The sequence below is a fragment of the Dipodomys spectabilis genome, unplaced genomic scaffold (assembly GCF_019054845.1).
Source record: "Dipodomys spectabilis isolate Male_0828 unplaced genomic scaffold, ASM1905484v1 ptg000164l, whole genome shotgun sequence".
In the NCBI taxonomy this organism is placed as follows: Eukaryota; Metazoa; Chordata; class Mammalia; order Rodentia; family Heteromyidae; genus Dipodomys; species Dipodomys spectabilis.
In genome coordinates this window covers 9338852-9355206 of record NW_024870841.1, presented here as the reverse complement: position 1 = coordinate 9355206, position 16355 = coordinate 9338852, and the positions used below count along the sequence as shown (strand labels likewise).

General features: G+C 40.6%; 1 pseudogene; it reads left to right on the top strand.

Annotated features, from left to right (window-relative positions):
• The window catches only part of LOC122119352, a 36624-nt pseudogene extending 22009 nt beyond the window's left edge, over positions 1–14615 (top strand).
• The last annotated feature ends 1740 nt before the right edge of the window (positions 14616–16355 follow it).

Below are 16355 nucleotides of genomic sequence, written 5' to 3'. Positions count from 1 at the left end.
AACATATGTTATGAATTGAGAAGATTACATTGTTGTTTGGAAACAAAAGTGGCCTAAGACAAAAAGAAAAAAATAAAAACAATAATAATACTAACAACAACAATACACTTTTATTAAAGTGGAATGTTCATCCAAAATTGGTAAAGTTTATCATCTTTAATATAAGCAGTAATTCATTGAAGTGACAATAAAATGAAAGAAAGTAACTGAGGTATAGTGTTAAAATTGTGATTCATACTTGGATAAAGAACTTCTCAGGAACTTTGTTCTATATACCATTCTTTTTTGGTGGTGTGTGTGGGTGAAAGTTGAACTTGCCCATAGTTGTAATGGGATGTAAAATGTTTTCTAAAATTTATGAATTTCACCACATAGTATAAATATATATATTGCTAGGTTCAATAGAGGTCTTCACAAATCACCTTATTAAAATATTTGACATGTGTTCTATTTGTAGCTCGTATTTTACTTCGAGTAATTACTGCAATCTAAAGTGATCATACAACTTTCACCATTTACTCAATGATCACCTGTGATAGAATAATTCTGTCAAAACCCTGGCAGTTTATTCATATTTAAAATTTGCTCATTTCCTAAGCTCTTGCACATCACAGTGTGAAGGGATCTGGGTGAAAATACTAAGATGAACTCATCAAGAATTATATCAATATTCAAAAAATTTTCAAGTGAAGTGATATGATACAAAGTCTTTAACATAATAACAACAGATGTGTCATGCATAACGATGCCCATATGTTTAATCTTTATACATGTGAAACATGCAAATTTTTAAAGTATTAACGTCACATACATAGTGATAATAGGGAGAGATATATAACGGTGTAGGATTAATTTTACTTTCATAAATATATTAATATCTTTCGATGTGAGTATTGCAATTGGACAGTGAAACATTAGGAGTTTCTAAAGACTGGCTCTTGTTAAAAAAATTTTTTAACTCACCTGTATCAACAGAACTCTGGTGAAAGGGAATATCAATATGTGTAAGCTCTCTATGTGTTAGAGAAATTAATAGTTATTCTAATTGCATGATAAGAAGTGAGGAGTATAGGCAGAAGTCATGCAAATAATGATTTACTTTAAACTTTATGGCAAGGTGCCAAATTGCATATATGTACTTTTGGGTTGATCACATTAAAATAACGGGAACATTCATGCTTCCCAAATTAATGTAACAAAAATTTTGTTTTTACATCCAAGGAGGCATAAGTTGTAACAAGATTGCACAAGGTCCAACCAAATGCTTCAGAAATATGCATGAGAGAATTCCATGAAGAAACTGACACCTAGAAAGGTTTGAATATAGGGGGCTGGAAGTTGGCTCGGTGGTAGAGCCTTGCCTTGCATGCCTGAGGCTCTGGGTTCGATTCCTAAGTACCTAATAAGCAAAAAGAAAAAAGCCGGAGTTGTCACTGTGGCTCAAATGGTTGAGCACTAGCCTTGAGCTGCAGAGCTGAGGGACAGAGTTCAGGCCCCACGACTGGACCCCGCACCCCCAAAAAAAGAAAGCCTCAGAGATTTTCCTGCTCGAGCTTGCTTTGTGTCGGGATCCTCAGATCTCAGCCTCCTGATTAGCTAGAATTACAGGCATGAGACACCTGCGTTCATCACACAAGAATATCTTAAAGCAGATTCTTAAAGGAATGGAAAGTAAAATTTGGGAATATTGACAATCAAAAGCTTTTGTTAGAACTTTCTTTTAAATGTAACAAACTTCTTAATATGCAAATCAAGTGACTGAATTGCACACGAGAAGACATATGAACATCTTGTTTTCAAAACTATAACATAAATATTAGTAACATTTCCATTTATACGAGTTTGAGAAGGCAATTTTCTAAACTGATAGAAACAGAAGCATTGTGGTGTTGCTGTACATATAGGACAAAACCTGCAATTTTTAGAAACTGCCATCAAAACACAGATGGGAAAGTGGAAATAGAAGAATAATATCATTTGTTCAGGTAGAAACAACCAAGAACCAAATGACCTATAGAAATAGTATTTGGAAGGTGCACAAATGATACATTTTTGTTGATATCACCTAAAGTAAAGCAGGATCCTCCCAGAAGAAGGAAGAAAACATCCTCATTGCCTGGGTTACAACCAATTGTATCCTTTTTGACTATGTCCTTGAGTTTTGTCTTTTTCATTGTGATAGGGAAAAGACTGGCCATTTCCTTTTAATGACCTCAGAACTCTCAGATCAATTTGTGCTTCAGTCAACTGAAACATAAAACAACCTAACAAGGTTGGTCACTATTCTTTTATTCAATGAATTTCATGGCAAGTGTGTTATTTTAAGGAGATGTGTGCCTTGTTTGAATTTTCTGTGTTGTTCACGATTCTCCTAGCAGATATTACACCTTTCCATGGATTATTTATTGCTATGCACAAGTTACACCCCATTATTCTCTTCCATTTTTTGTCTAGAAATAAAATCAGAGGAGGGAAATTTACAGTTATGTTATAGCATTTATCACAGCAAAAAAAAAAATAAGCTTGAGGAGTATGGTTTAGAATTCTAATGTATGTGGAGAGAGACAATCGGAATACTAGTCTCTGCATGAAACTTGCCAACCAACTTTGACACAGAACAATTGGGCCTCAAGTGTTAAGTAGTCTGGATGATACTTGAAATCATCAAATTCTCAATTGAAGCTGGAATAGAAGGGAAAAAAGAAAAGCCGTGTCTTCAATTCTGGCAAAATATAAATGACAATAATTGGATGAAATTTGGCAAGTATATATTATTATTAAAATATTTCACACTGCATATATGTCATTCTTCTTGCCAATAAAGACTTAATTTACTTCAATAACTAATATATAGAATATATTCCTTTTTTCAACTAGGCATCCATCCAGATATGCTCTCAATAGCTACATATCATTTTATTGTTCATTATAATTTTTATCTTGGAGTTATATGCTTGAATGTATATTGATCAGTACTCTGTTATACTAAATCATATTTTTTCATGTGAAATTATGTGAAGGTTCTTTAGAGTTATTAATGCAGATGATTGTCTGAAGTGCCTTATTCTGAAGTAATATTAAAACGTAATAATAAAGAAAAATAATATCACCTATTGATGAATATAAAAATATATGGCATTCTTTGTATAGTTTCATGAAACTCTAGGACCACATCTAAAATTTTGAGGCTAAATTATTTGACTAGAATATGTAACTCCTACATCAAGAAGAGAAAAAATGTTACAGATAGAAAAGTAGACAATAAAATCTGAAACTCTATTGGGAATGTGTACTCCTAGGTAGGAGAAGTTGTCAGTTTGAGGCTACCATACTATTTCTATCTTTCTTTTTTCCCATGATTGATTGAGAAGTTGCAAGAATTATATTAGTGTTAGTTACAGAGAATTTTCATCAAAAACATTGAGTGTATTTTGACTTCATAGAAGTTAAAATGTTGATAATGGAACTCTCTTTCAATTTGTAGAAACATTCTTAATTGCATTGCTTCATGGAAGTAACTAGACCCTGTTAAAGGAGAAATATGAATATCTTGTTTTGTAATATGACAGCATATATCCTAGTATTTCTAGGACCAAACAATTTTGAAATTCCTCTATGGTGAATTTAGAAAAATCTGTCAATTAGTTAATGTATGAATTGGACAATTGCAGCACCATTCAGATAGTGATGGCAAAAGAAATGACTGCATGATTTGGAAGGCCACAGTTCTTCTGTAGAATGTTCGCTTACTATATGTAATAGCAAAACTTAATAAAGTTTAATGACAAGTCATCAAAATAAATCTTAGAATGATCTTTGTTTCTATCTCCTCAAATTCTCTGGTTTAAACTAAATAGATGTGGAAGAGGAAATAAATCCACCACGGGAATACATGGACCGAACTGCTTCTAATTAAAATGGAATTAAAAATGACAATCATCAAAATGATAACAAGGACTGAATAAGCCGGCAGTAAGTTAGGTGGAAAAAAAATTAAAAAACTGACAAACCCTTAGCAAATCTGAAAGCAGAGGCAGTCTGAGAGAAGAGGGACAGAGAGAGAGAATGTACACAAATGAGTAACACCGGAGATGAGATATTTAACCTCATGACAGAGTCAAGATACAGAAGAGGATAAGAGAATATTGCGAAAAGCTAGTAAAATAAAACCCTAGACAAAATTAGAAAAATTAGGAAAAAAAATTAGATAAAAAGGTTTACAGGTCATTTCTGGAAGTCCATCAAAGGCTAACCCAATATAAGCCTCTTAAAATCTTCTATATAGCAGACAGTGAACTTATACAATGAACTTGATGTATGATGCCAGTATATTGCTTAACCAAAAACCTCATATGGATTCATCAGTAAAAGAACTATAGAAACATTTCTTGCTTGAACTTCAGTGCAAACTTTCTCAATAAATTTCTATAGAACTGACATGAAGAACTAATAAAAATAACCCACAAATTCTGACCGAAGGGGAATCATAGCAGAGGGGAAAGTTGCTTCAACTTTCAAGTCAACCCATGTAATTCAGTTCATCAGTAGGAAGAAGCACACGAATCACAAGATCATGCGTATAGCTGTCAAAAGTCATTTGATAAGATCCCATGAAACCTTATCATGACAATTAGGGAGATAAAAGAAACATATGAAATATTCCTTGATATAATAAAGAATCTCTATGACAATCTGACTGTTCCCTTACACTTAATGGTGAAAGGAAAATACATGTCCAGAATTAGGAATGAGAGAATGAATCCCTGCTCCGCAAAGCTTTTCAGTATACAATAGGAATTCCTAACTGAAATAATACTGGTATAATTTGGGGAGAGGAAGGGAAAAAAACAAATTATTTAAATGGAGATACAGGTAAACCACTTGCAAAAATGAGATGTATAAGACGTTATGTTCAAAAAGGAACTTCACAACTTTGGGTGGGGGTGGGGAGAATGGAATGATAGGGATGGTAAGGGGAAACGAAGGAGGAGGCAACAATGCTTGATAAGAAAATTACTCATTAGCTTGCTCATGTAATTGTATCCCCTCTCTATTTCTTTGCAGATACTTGATTCTCTATTGAAAGACTTATACACTACAATCACAATCCTTTGGCTGTTCTAATCTTTTGGCAAAGTAACAGAGTTTACAATGAACTCAAATAAATCATTTCACTATGCCCAAAATGAGAAGAATGAAGCTTAAACCACACGCAAAAAAAACTTCTTTTGTGATAGCCTCCAAAAAAATACCTATGACTTCACGTAAGCAGGGAAGTGAAGGACTTTGGGAAGTACGCATCAATCATCTGAAAATAGAAATTCAAGGATATTTAATAGCATGAGAAAACCTTACACACTTCTGTATTTGAAGTATTGACATTGAGAAATTTGAGAAATTCTCAAAAGCTACTACCTATAAATTCAAAGCAGTACTGATCAACATCCCTAAAACATAATTTAATGGAAGAGAAGAAGTAATCAAAAAAGTCACATAGAAATTTAGACAAACCAGAAAGCAACTTTTAACAGGAAATTCATAGCAAGAATACCAATACTCCACTGGAAACTCTATTATTAAACACAGAGTAAAACCTCAAAATACACAAAAACTCACTCACACACATACAATACAGATATTTGCAAACATATGCACATATATACACAGATGTGTGTATACAGACATATACATACATACACATATAAAATGAGAATTGGCACATAAACAGGCCTAAAGACCAATGGAATAGCATTAAAGACACAGAAATCATCCCAGAGATTCATAGCCACCTAAATTTTGATAAAGGTGCCAAAAGCATCAGATAGAGGAAAGGGAAACTCCTCTCAATATGGTGCAGATAAAAATCACTATACATGTATGAATAATTTAAAGTAGAACTTTATATTTCAACTTAAGTTGGAGCCAAGTCTAAATGAAACAAAGGCCTCAAAGTAGGTTTATGTATCATGAAATATGATAGTATGGATTAGGGGATGACGTATTGAACTTCGAAATCAGGTCAAAATTTACTACATAACAATCCAGTCACAACGAATCAAAGGAGGGCTGAATATAAGGGATTGTGTTCAACTGGAGAATTTTGCATGGCAATATTCAGAGGTAGCAAGAGAAATATGTGTAATAAACCCACCATTTGGGAGACAATCTATTGAACCCTAACTATAAAACATGCAAGGGTGACAGAGCTCCCAAAATTAAATTTCCTCAATAACAAATTCACAAATCCTCAGAGAGAAAACTGCTTGATAATTAAGTGGGATAAAGACACAAGAGACATTTCTCTGAAAAGGAAATATCAATGACCAGTACACACATGAAGAAATGTTCAACCTCTATAGCCATAAAAGAAATTCAAACAAACAACATTGAGATTCCACCTCATCCCAATTGGAATGACTATAATCAAGAACTTTAATAACAAGAAATGCTGGAAGGGTTGTGGCAAAAGGAAATTCTACTATATTGTAGGTGGGAGTATAAACTTGTTAAACCAATTTTGAAAGCAGTATGGAGGATCCTAAATCTCCGAATAGAGTTGCCCTATGACCCAGCACATGATCACAAACAAGACCGTACTAATCCTACCAGAACAACTTTGTTTAAAGCAGCATTATTTACGATAGATAAGAAAAGAAATCAACACAGATCCCCCTCAGTAAATGAATGGGTCAGGAAAATGTGGTACACACACACACACACACACACACACACACACACACAATGGAATTTTATGCCTCCATCAGAAAACATTTGTTAGGAAAAGAAAAGGCAAGGAAAAAATTATATTAAGTGAAGTAAGCCAGGCCCAAAGAAACATACGTCCCATCGTTTCCTTTACTTGCAATGTACATGTCTGGGACAGGCAAAAGTTCAAAAGCTATGTACATTTGACAAGATTAAATGATGTTAAGTGAAATGAACTCCAAGATAGGGACACAAGTGGTTTTTTCTTACTTACTAGTGTTTCTAACAGATTCATAAGGTACCATGTGATTTTTTTGTTGCTTTTTTGTTCCTTCCCACATTATTATCCATGTTTTCACTCTATTTGATGTCAGTGCCGTGCATCTTCTCTATTTGAGGAGGGGAAGGAAAAAAAAAAAGAGAATGATTAAGGAGGGATATAAGTTGGCCCATTGTATGAATGAGATGTACAAGACTGTTGAAAAACAATTTTTACAATTTAGGCTGGAGGGGGAGGGGTTTACTTGTGGATGTGGGAGCAAGGAATGGTAGGGGAAAAACAAAGAAGGAGGGAACAATGCTTGATAGGAAATGTATTCATTACCTTGCTCATGTAACTGAAACCCCTCTGTACAGTATTTTTAAAATAAAAAATCTTAAAAAAATTCATTAAGAAACAACCACCCCATTTATAAGTTTTCTAAATTATCCAAGAGATTCTGACCGGTATGAAATAAAAATGACCAATAGATGTATGCGGAAATATTTAATATCTCTTGCCAAAATCGAAATGCAAATAACTACAGTGTACATCAAACGTGCTGTGCTTATCATGAGCAAGAATACTGTAAAAATACTGTACGAAGGAGTGACAGTTACATGAGTAAGGTAATTAGTACATTTTTATCGAGCATTATTGCCTCCTTTGTTTTGCTCCTACCATTGCTTCTTTCCTGACCTCCCCAACTCTTCCCCACACTGAAGTTGTAAAGTTCATTTTCAACATAAGGCATTCGACATTTCCTTGTTACATTGGTTCAACCTGTATGCCAATTTAAGCATTCTGATTTTTTTCCCTTCCCCTCCCTAAATTAGAAAAATATATATACAACAGCCAGGACACTGGAATCAAATTCAGTGAAAAGAAGGGTTATATTGTGTGTGTGTGTGTGGGGGGGGGAACATACCAAAGAAACAAAAAAGCGCATACTACGTTTTAAACACATTAAAAACAATAGCACGTGTTCCTATCTTCAGGTTCATTTCTCTTAACAAAATCATATATCTCTATTTACTTATATATGTAAATATATAGGTATATATATCATAACTATACGTATATATATCATATATATGTATATATGTGTGTGTTTGTGTGTGTGAGTCTCTCTCTCTCTATGCCTATACATGTTTATTTAGCTTCAGACCTTTTTGCTTGTCCTAAATTTATACTAGTTATTCCAAATAAAGGAAACCATGTGACCTATGTTCTTTGGGCCTGACTTACTTCACTTAATATAATTTTTTCCAAGTCTTTCTGTTTCCTACCTAATGGGGTGGTCATTCTTTCTAATGAAGGCATAAAATTCATATATATATATATATATATATATATGTATATATATATATATACACAGATAGACATATATGTACATATATGTATAATACACATATATATGTATATTACATATGTATATATGCCACACTTTCTTGATCCATTCATTTACTGAGTGACATCTGGCTTGCTTTCTTATCTTAGCTATGGTAAATAATTCTGTGAGAAACAAAGTTGTGTGGTAGGCATAGTATGGTCTTATTCATGATCATTTGGGTAAATTCTCAAAAGTGGGATTGATGGGTCATAGGGGAGCTCTATGTGCAGTCTTTTCTTTCTTTTAATTTTTTATTGTAAAGATACTATACAGAGGGTTACAGTTACATGAGAAAGGTAATGAGTACACTACCTATTGAGCATTGTTACCCCCTCCATTGTTTTCTCCCTACTAACCCTTCCCTCCCTACCTTCCCCGAGGTTTTTTTTAATTGTGATTAAGTGATTACATAATTTCCCAAATTTCACAGTATTGTGGAATAATGATGCTCATTTAAAGTCACAAGTTCATTCTAACTTTCCTGGAACAAATTGTCTATCACAGTCTATAACATATAATGGTGTATCCATATACACCATACAAGTGATCAGCTGCATGGGGATATTTAGTAGTTGTTATAGAAGTTGTGCATTTCTTCACATGTATATTGGCCTTTCTAATTTCCCCTTCAGTGAAGTTTCACTTCAAGTATTTGGCCTACTTCTTGACCAGGCAGTTGTTTCTTTCGTTCTTTTTTTAAAAAAATTTATTGTGAAAATTCCATACAGAGGGGTTTCAATTACATGGGCAAGGTAATGAGTACATTTCTTATGAAGCATTGTTGCCTCCTCCATTGTTTCCCCTTAACATCCCTTCCCATCTGCCCTGCCACCTCAACTCCCCCACTCCCACACTACCAAAGTTATAAAGTTCGTTTTTCAACATAACTAATTCTCATTGTTTCAAGGGGTCCTCCTGTATCCCTATTGAAACAGTTTCTTTTTTCCCTTACCCTACAGAAATTACACCAACAACAAATACAGTGAAAGCAGGAGTTATACCGTGGGGTAGGGACATACAAAGCATCAAGGAAATAATGTTCTAAATATATTAGAAACAATCGCAAGAAAGAAAAAAATTGAATATTTATCTTGGGTTCATTTCACCTAACATGAACTTATCTGAACTTTCCTGCTTGTCTCAGACATATACTAGTTATTGCAAATAAGGGAAACCATGGAACCTGTTCCTTTGGCCTGAAAGATTGAAATCGGGGCTATGTCCATTTCACAATTTACTAACTGCTAATTCTGCTTCTGTAAATTTGCTTGCGCTAGCACAGACCCTCCCAGGAAATAAGTAAAATGTTTCAGAGTCCAGATGCAGGCTCTGGGACAAGGTCTGCAAACATAGATAAAGAACAAAAGAGTATGTTCTTCTAAATTCCTGTGTAAAAACTCTCAGCAAGGGACTCAAGATAAAGACCATCTGGCAAGCCCAGCAAACTAGGTCAAATGTCAACCAATCACGAGCCTGTAACTATGTGGACTCCCCTCCAGGGAAGCCTCCCCCAGAGAGCCAACCAGTTTACAACGAGTGTTACAAGACTTCCCACACAACAACATGATTGCTGGAGTATATGATAATTTTTAAATTAAGCCAATCCCAGTGTTTTATGCTAATCCTGTGGTTTTTGCCTTTAAAAGTGCCTGTATCCACTGCTCGGGGCTCCCTGTCTGCCCTGGACAGAGAGTCCGTTTGCGCAAACGCCAAATAAACTCCTCTTGTTTGTTGCATCTGCTGGTTTGGGGTCTTGGTTCCTGGGATGCCCTCCCGTTGAAGAAAGTATCCCAGTGAGTCTGGGGTCTTTCAGGTTGGGGGCTCGTCTGGGATCAGGCACCCCCAGACCCAAAATTTCAAGACCAGTTGGAGGTAAGACAGAGCTCTAACTTTCTGTGTTTTCCATGCTTGTCCTCTTTGTTTTACTTTTTGGGGATCCAAAAGCACCTGTACAGGACTTGTATTTGAATTTGTATTTGGGCCAGAGGGAAAAGCAGACATGCCCTGTACCTTGGTCCCACCCTGAAGTACTGCTCTAGGGTCGTTTGGAGGAGGGACAAGATCTGAGTGTCTCTTTGTTCTGGGGAGTTAAGGCACTGCCAGCCTCTCCCTTCTGAAGTTTCCCTCCTCATTTGTACTCACTCGGGCACCACTCGGCCTTTGTCTAGTCTCGTCTGTGTCAGTTTAGCGTTGATTGTCTTTGTTGTCTGTCTTGTGGCCTTCAAAGAAATGGGAGAACAACTAACAACCCCTTTAAGCCTGACTCTAGATCACTGGAAAGAAGTCTCAGCCCGGGCGCACAACCTGTTGTTGGAGGTCTGGAAAAAGAAGTGGATTACTTTCTGTTCCTCCGAATGGCCTGCCCTCAACGTGGGGTGGCCTAAGGAGGGTTCTTTCAATCTTGATGTTGTTTTACAGGTGAATGCTCGAGTTTTCCAGTCCAGCCCTCACGGATACCCTGATCAGGTCCCCTACAGAGTTACTTGGGAAAACCTTGCCCAAGATCCCCCGAAATGGATTAAGCCTTTTCTCTCCCATTCTCCCATCTCCCTTCCAGCCCCTCCACCCTCTGCCTCTCCCCTGTCCCTCTTCCTCCTGCCCCCACCCAGCCCATCTGTCCTCCCCCGCCTGCCCCCTCCCCACCCACTCCCCTCACTCCTCTTCTCCCTCCCTTATCCCAGTCCTCCCTCTACCCCCTAAAGGAATTGTCCGAGCTTAGAGCAAAGGACTCTTCCCCCTCCTCTTCGAGTCCCCCCCCCCCGTTCTGTCTGATAATCAGACGGACTTATTTTTGTTAGAACGCCCACAAATGCCAGACCCTCTGCCGCCTTATCCCCAGCCTGCTCCAGTGGAAGAACACGGAGGGCTGCTAGGGGGCTCCCTTACCCCACCTGTTCCCTCACCCGACTCCACTGAGCCATCAGCGCCCAGAGCGCCCTCGCCACCTCCCAGCAGCCGCCTGCACCTCCGCCGTGATCGGGACGGAGAAAGCAAAGGAGTCGGGACGGAGAAAGCAAAGGAGTCTGGACGTCTCATGCCTTCCCTCTCCTGACAGTGGCCAGCCAAGTTCAGTATTGGCCTTTTTCTGCTTCAGACTTATATAATTGGAAAACCCATAACCCACCCTTTTCCCAAGACCCTCAGGCCCTGAGGGGCTTGATTGAATCCATCTTGCTAACCCACCAGCCCACCTGGGACGATTGTCAGCAACTCTTACAGACCCTCCTTACTACAGACAAACGCCAGCGGGTGTTCCTAGAGGCTCGTAAAAATGTTCCAGGACAAGATGACAGACCAACACAGTTGCCAGATGAGATCGATGAAGTGTTCCCTTTGACTCGCCCTAACTGGGACTTCAACACTGTTGCTGGTAGGAAGCGGCTCTGTCTTTATCGCCAGGTTCTGTTGGCGGGTCTCAAAGGGGCAGGAAGTCGCCCGACTAATTTGGCCAAGGTACGTGCGATAGTGCAAGGCTCTGAGGAAATGCCTGTGGGATTTTTAGAAAGACTAATGGAAGGGTACCGTATGTATACGCCCTTTTACCCCTCTGCTGCAGACAGACAATCCGATGTCATTAAGTCATTTATCGGGCAGTCGGCCACGGACATTTGGACTAAGCTGCAGCGGTTGGAGGGGCTTCAGGGGTATACTTTGCAAGACTTGGTCAAGGAAGCAGAAAAAATTTTTAATAAGAGGGAAACCCAGGAAGAAAAAGAAGAAAGATTGTGTAAGTTGCAGGAGGATAGAGAGGACAAGCGAGAAAAGAAACGTACCAAAGAGTTAAGTAGAATCTTGGCCACCATAGTTCGACACCCAGGAGAGAGAGAGACTAGGCCAGTGAGGGACCTGGGAGACGAAAAGAGACCCCAATTGAGCCGGGAACAATGTGCGTATTGCAAAGAAATTGGACACTGGGCCAAAGACTGTCCTAAAAACAAGAGACAGGCCAGAGGGTCCTGAAGATGGGCACAGGTGTTGTCACTGGAAGGTGATGACTAGGACAGTCAGGGCCAGGAGCCCCCCTTCCCCCCCCCCCCCCCCCCCCCCCGTGCCCCGGGTAACTCGTCGAGTGGGCGGGAAACCAGTAACCTTCTTGGTTGACACAGGTGCCCAATACTCGGTACTGACTGACCCAACCAAAAGGTCCCCTAAGTACTAAAACGTCCTGGGTACAGGGAGCCACTAGAGGAAAACTGTATCAGTGGACGACCGAGCAAAAAGTACATCTCGGAACAGGGCTGGTCACACACCCGTTTCTCCTGGTCCCAGACTGCCCCTATCCATTGTTGGGGAGAGACCTCCTCTCAAAGGTAGGAGCCCAGATCCATTTTCAAGAAAAAGGGGCCTCTGTTAGGGGTCCCCAAGGACAGCCTCTCCAGGTCCTAACTTTATGCCTGGAAGATGAACATCATTTACATGAAAGCCCCCAGTGGCCCCGATGGACACCCAGTGGTTGTCAGATTTTCCCCAGGCTTGGGCGGAGACGCAGGAATAGGGTTGGCTGCAAACCAGCCTCCTCTGGTCATCGGACTTAAGGCCTCGGCTGTCCCGGTGATGATACGTCAGTATCCACTAAGCAGGGAAGCTAAAAATGGAATTAGGCCACAAATACAAAGACTGTTACAATTGGGTATCCTAAAACCCTACCAATTCCCATGGAACACTCCCTTATTACCCGCCAAAAACCCAGAAGGGGAGACTACCATCCGGCGCAAGACTTGAGAGAAGTAAACCAGAGGGCCTCGGAGATACATCCTACAGTGCCTAACCCCTACAACTTGCTGAGTACGCTGCCTCCGAGTCGCACGCACATGGTATACAGTGCTAGATTTAAAGGATGCCTTCTTTTGCATGAGACTGAGCCCTCAGAGTCAGCCGATCTTCGCCTTTGAATGGAGAGATCCAGAGTCGGGTTTCTCAGGACAGCTCACCTGGACGAGATTGCTGCAGGGATTCAAAAACTGCACGACCCTGTTTGATGAGTCTCTACTCCAGGACCTGGCTGATTTCAGAGTCAACCATCCCAAATTCACCCTTCTACAGTATGTAGATGATCTACTTCTAGCAGATGAGACTGGAGATGATCATCTAAAAGGTACTTGGGCCCTTTTAAAGAGACTGGGGGAGTTAGGGTATAGAGCCTCAGCCAACAAGGCCCAAATCTGTATCCAACAAGTAACCTATCTAGGCTACAAGCTAAAAGGAGGGCAGAGGTGGCTAACAGAGAACTGCAAACCAGCCATCACCCAGATCCCTCCGCCCACAAGTGCTCGAACACTGAGGGAGTTCTTAGGGAGTGCTGGATTTTGTTGCTTGTGGATACCAGGGTTCGCTGAACTGGCAGCTCCTCTGTACCCTCTTACCAAGGCTAATACCCCATTCTGATGGGAAAAGGAACAACAACAGGCTTTTGATCAAATTAAAAAGGCCTTATTGTCAGCTCTGGCCTTGGGCCTTCCGGATGTGACCAAGCCCTTCACTCTATATGTGGATGAGTGACAAAGAATTGCAAAAGGGGTCCTGACCCAGAAATTAGGGCCCTGGAAAAGACCAGTGGCCTATTTCTCAAAAAAATTGTGGCGGCTGGATGGCCCCTATGTCTTCGTATTATTGCAGCTGTGGCCGTGTTGGTAAAAGACTCTGATAAGCTAACCTTGGGACAGCCCTTAACTGTGATGGCCCCCCATGCTATAGAGACAGTTATTCGCCAGCCCCCTGACTGCTGGCTTTCAAATGCCCGGATCACTCATTACCAAACAATGCTGTTAAATCCCGACCGAATTCAGTTCGGGGCAGCACTCTCTTTCAACCCACCAACCCTACTCCCGGACTCAGATTCCCACCTCACCATCGAACATAATTGCCATCAAATCCTGGCGGAGATGCACGGAACCCATGAGGACTTAACTGCCTAGCCCCTACCAGACGCTAAACACACCTGGTATATGGATGGGAGCAGTTTCCTACATAATGGTGAGCGAAAAGCGGGGGCGCCAGTGGTGGATGGGACCATGGTCATCTGGGCATCGACCCTAGAGCCCGGAACATCAGCACAGAGGGCTGAACTCATTGCCCTGACACAGGCGTTGACAAAGGCCCGGGAAAAGAAAGTTAATATCTACACAGACAGTCGGTATGCCTTTGCTACCGCATATCCATGGAGAGATCTATAGGAGGCGAGGTCTGTTGACTTCGGCAGGAAAAGACATTAAAAACAAAAAGAAAATCTTAGACCTCTTACAAGCCCTTTTCCTGTAGCGGCAGGAAACAGGATGGCAGATGAAACTGCTAAGGCAGCGGCCTTACAGAACCAAACCTTTGCTTTAGTCACATCACAAGAACGGCAGCCAAAAAAAAAAAAAAAAAAACCTCTCTTACAGTTTTCAGATCAGGACATAGAGGTGGCCAAAAACCTAAAGGCAACTTTTAGCGACTCGACTGGGACTTGGGAATATGAAAACAGGACTATATTGCCCCGAAAGGATGCGAAAAGGCTGGTCACCCACTTACACAGATGGAGTCACTTGGGGTACAAAAAGTTGGAAACTATGCTACAGAGAGAGGAACAGTTTCCTTACATTCCAGATCTGTCAAACATAATTAAACAGGTTATAGACTCTTGTGTTCCCTGTGCCAAGGTTAATGCAGGCCGATTCCAAGCACCCGCTGGAATCAGGATGAGAGGCCAATGGACCAGCACCAATAGGGGGGTCGATTTCACCAAAATCAAGTCTGGCAAGTATGGGGCTAAATATCTCCTAGTCTTTGTAGATACCTTCTCTGGCTGGACGCAAGCCTTCCCCACAAAACCAGAGACAGCACAAGTAGTAGTCAAAAAGATTTTGGAAGAGATTTTTCCTCAATTTGGGCTCCCTAAGGTAATAGGGTCAGATAATGGCCCTGCTTTCGTCTCCCAGGTAAGTCAGATGGTGGCCACGCTTTTGGGGATAGATTGGAAATTACATTGTGCTTATAGACCCCAAAGTTCAGGACAGGTAGACAGGATGAATAGAACAATCAAAGAGACCCTAACTAAATTAGCCTTAGAAACTGGCACTAAAGATTGGGTCCAACTCCTCCCCATGGCTTTGTTTCGAGCTCGGAACACTCCAGCAAGCCATGGACTGACCCCCTATGAAATCCTATATGGGGGGCCCCCTTCCATAGCGGACTTCCTTGACCCTGCCATTGATTCTTTTGCAAATACCCAAAGTTTACAGGCGCGGCTGCAAGCTCTGCAACTCATCCAGAGACAAGTGTGGAAGCCTTTGGCCGCTGCCTACAACGCAGAGAGCTCCACTGTCGCACATCCTGACGAGGTGTACGTGAGGAGGCACCAATCCAAGACCCTCGAAACATGGTGAAAGGGCCCGTACATTGTGCTGCTGACCACACCCACTGTGCTAAAGGTAGACAGAATCGCCGCCTGGATCCACGCCTCCCAAGTCAAGCGGACGCTGCCTGAAGACAAAAAGAACCCCCCCCCCCAGAGCCACTGAAATGGAAGGTGCAGCGCACTCAAAACCCTCTCAAGATAAGACTCTTAAAAACTGTTTAATATTCCTTGTTACTATAATTTTAAAAGCAGTGGAGGGACAAAAATTCCACCCCCTGGGTGGGCACAAACCCACACTCTCCCTATAACCAGACTTGGCAAGTGATAGATGAACATGGGGGCATCATATGGTCTGCCTCCAATATAGCCCCCCTTTGGACATGGTGGCCCAACCTAACACCAAACTTTTGCATTTCTGTTTCTAATCAGGCGGATGCCTTATATGGAAAGGCAGTCCGCCAAGGCTACCCTGTCTATGCCTGCCCCGTCAACCACCAGGACGCTTCTCTCACGTACAAATATGAAGGAGAAAAAGATTATTTTTATAAAGCCTGGGGTTGTGAAACTAGTGGGGACACCTACTGGAATCCTTCCTCCTCTTCGGACTATATTACAGTCAAAAGGGCCAGTGCGACAACAAAAGGGATCAGATAGAGTTGGGG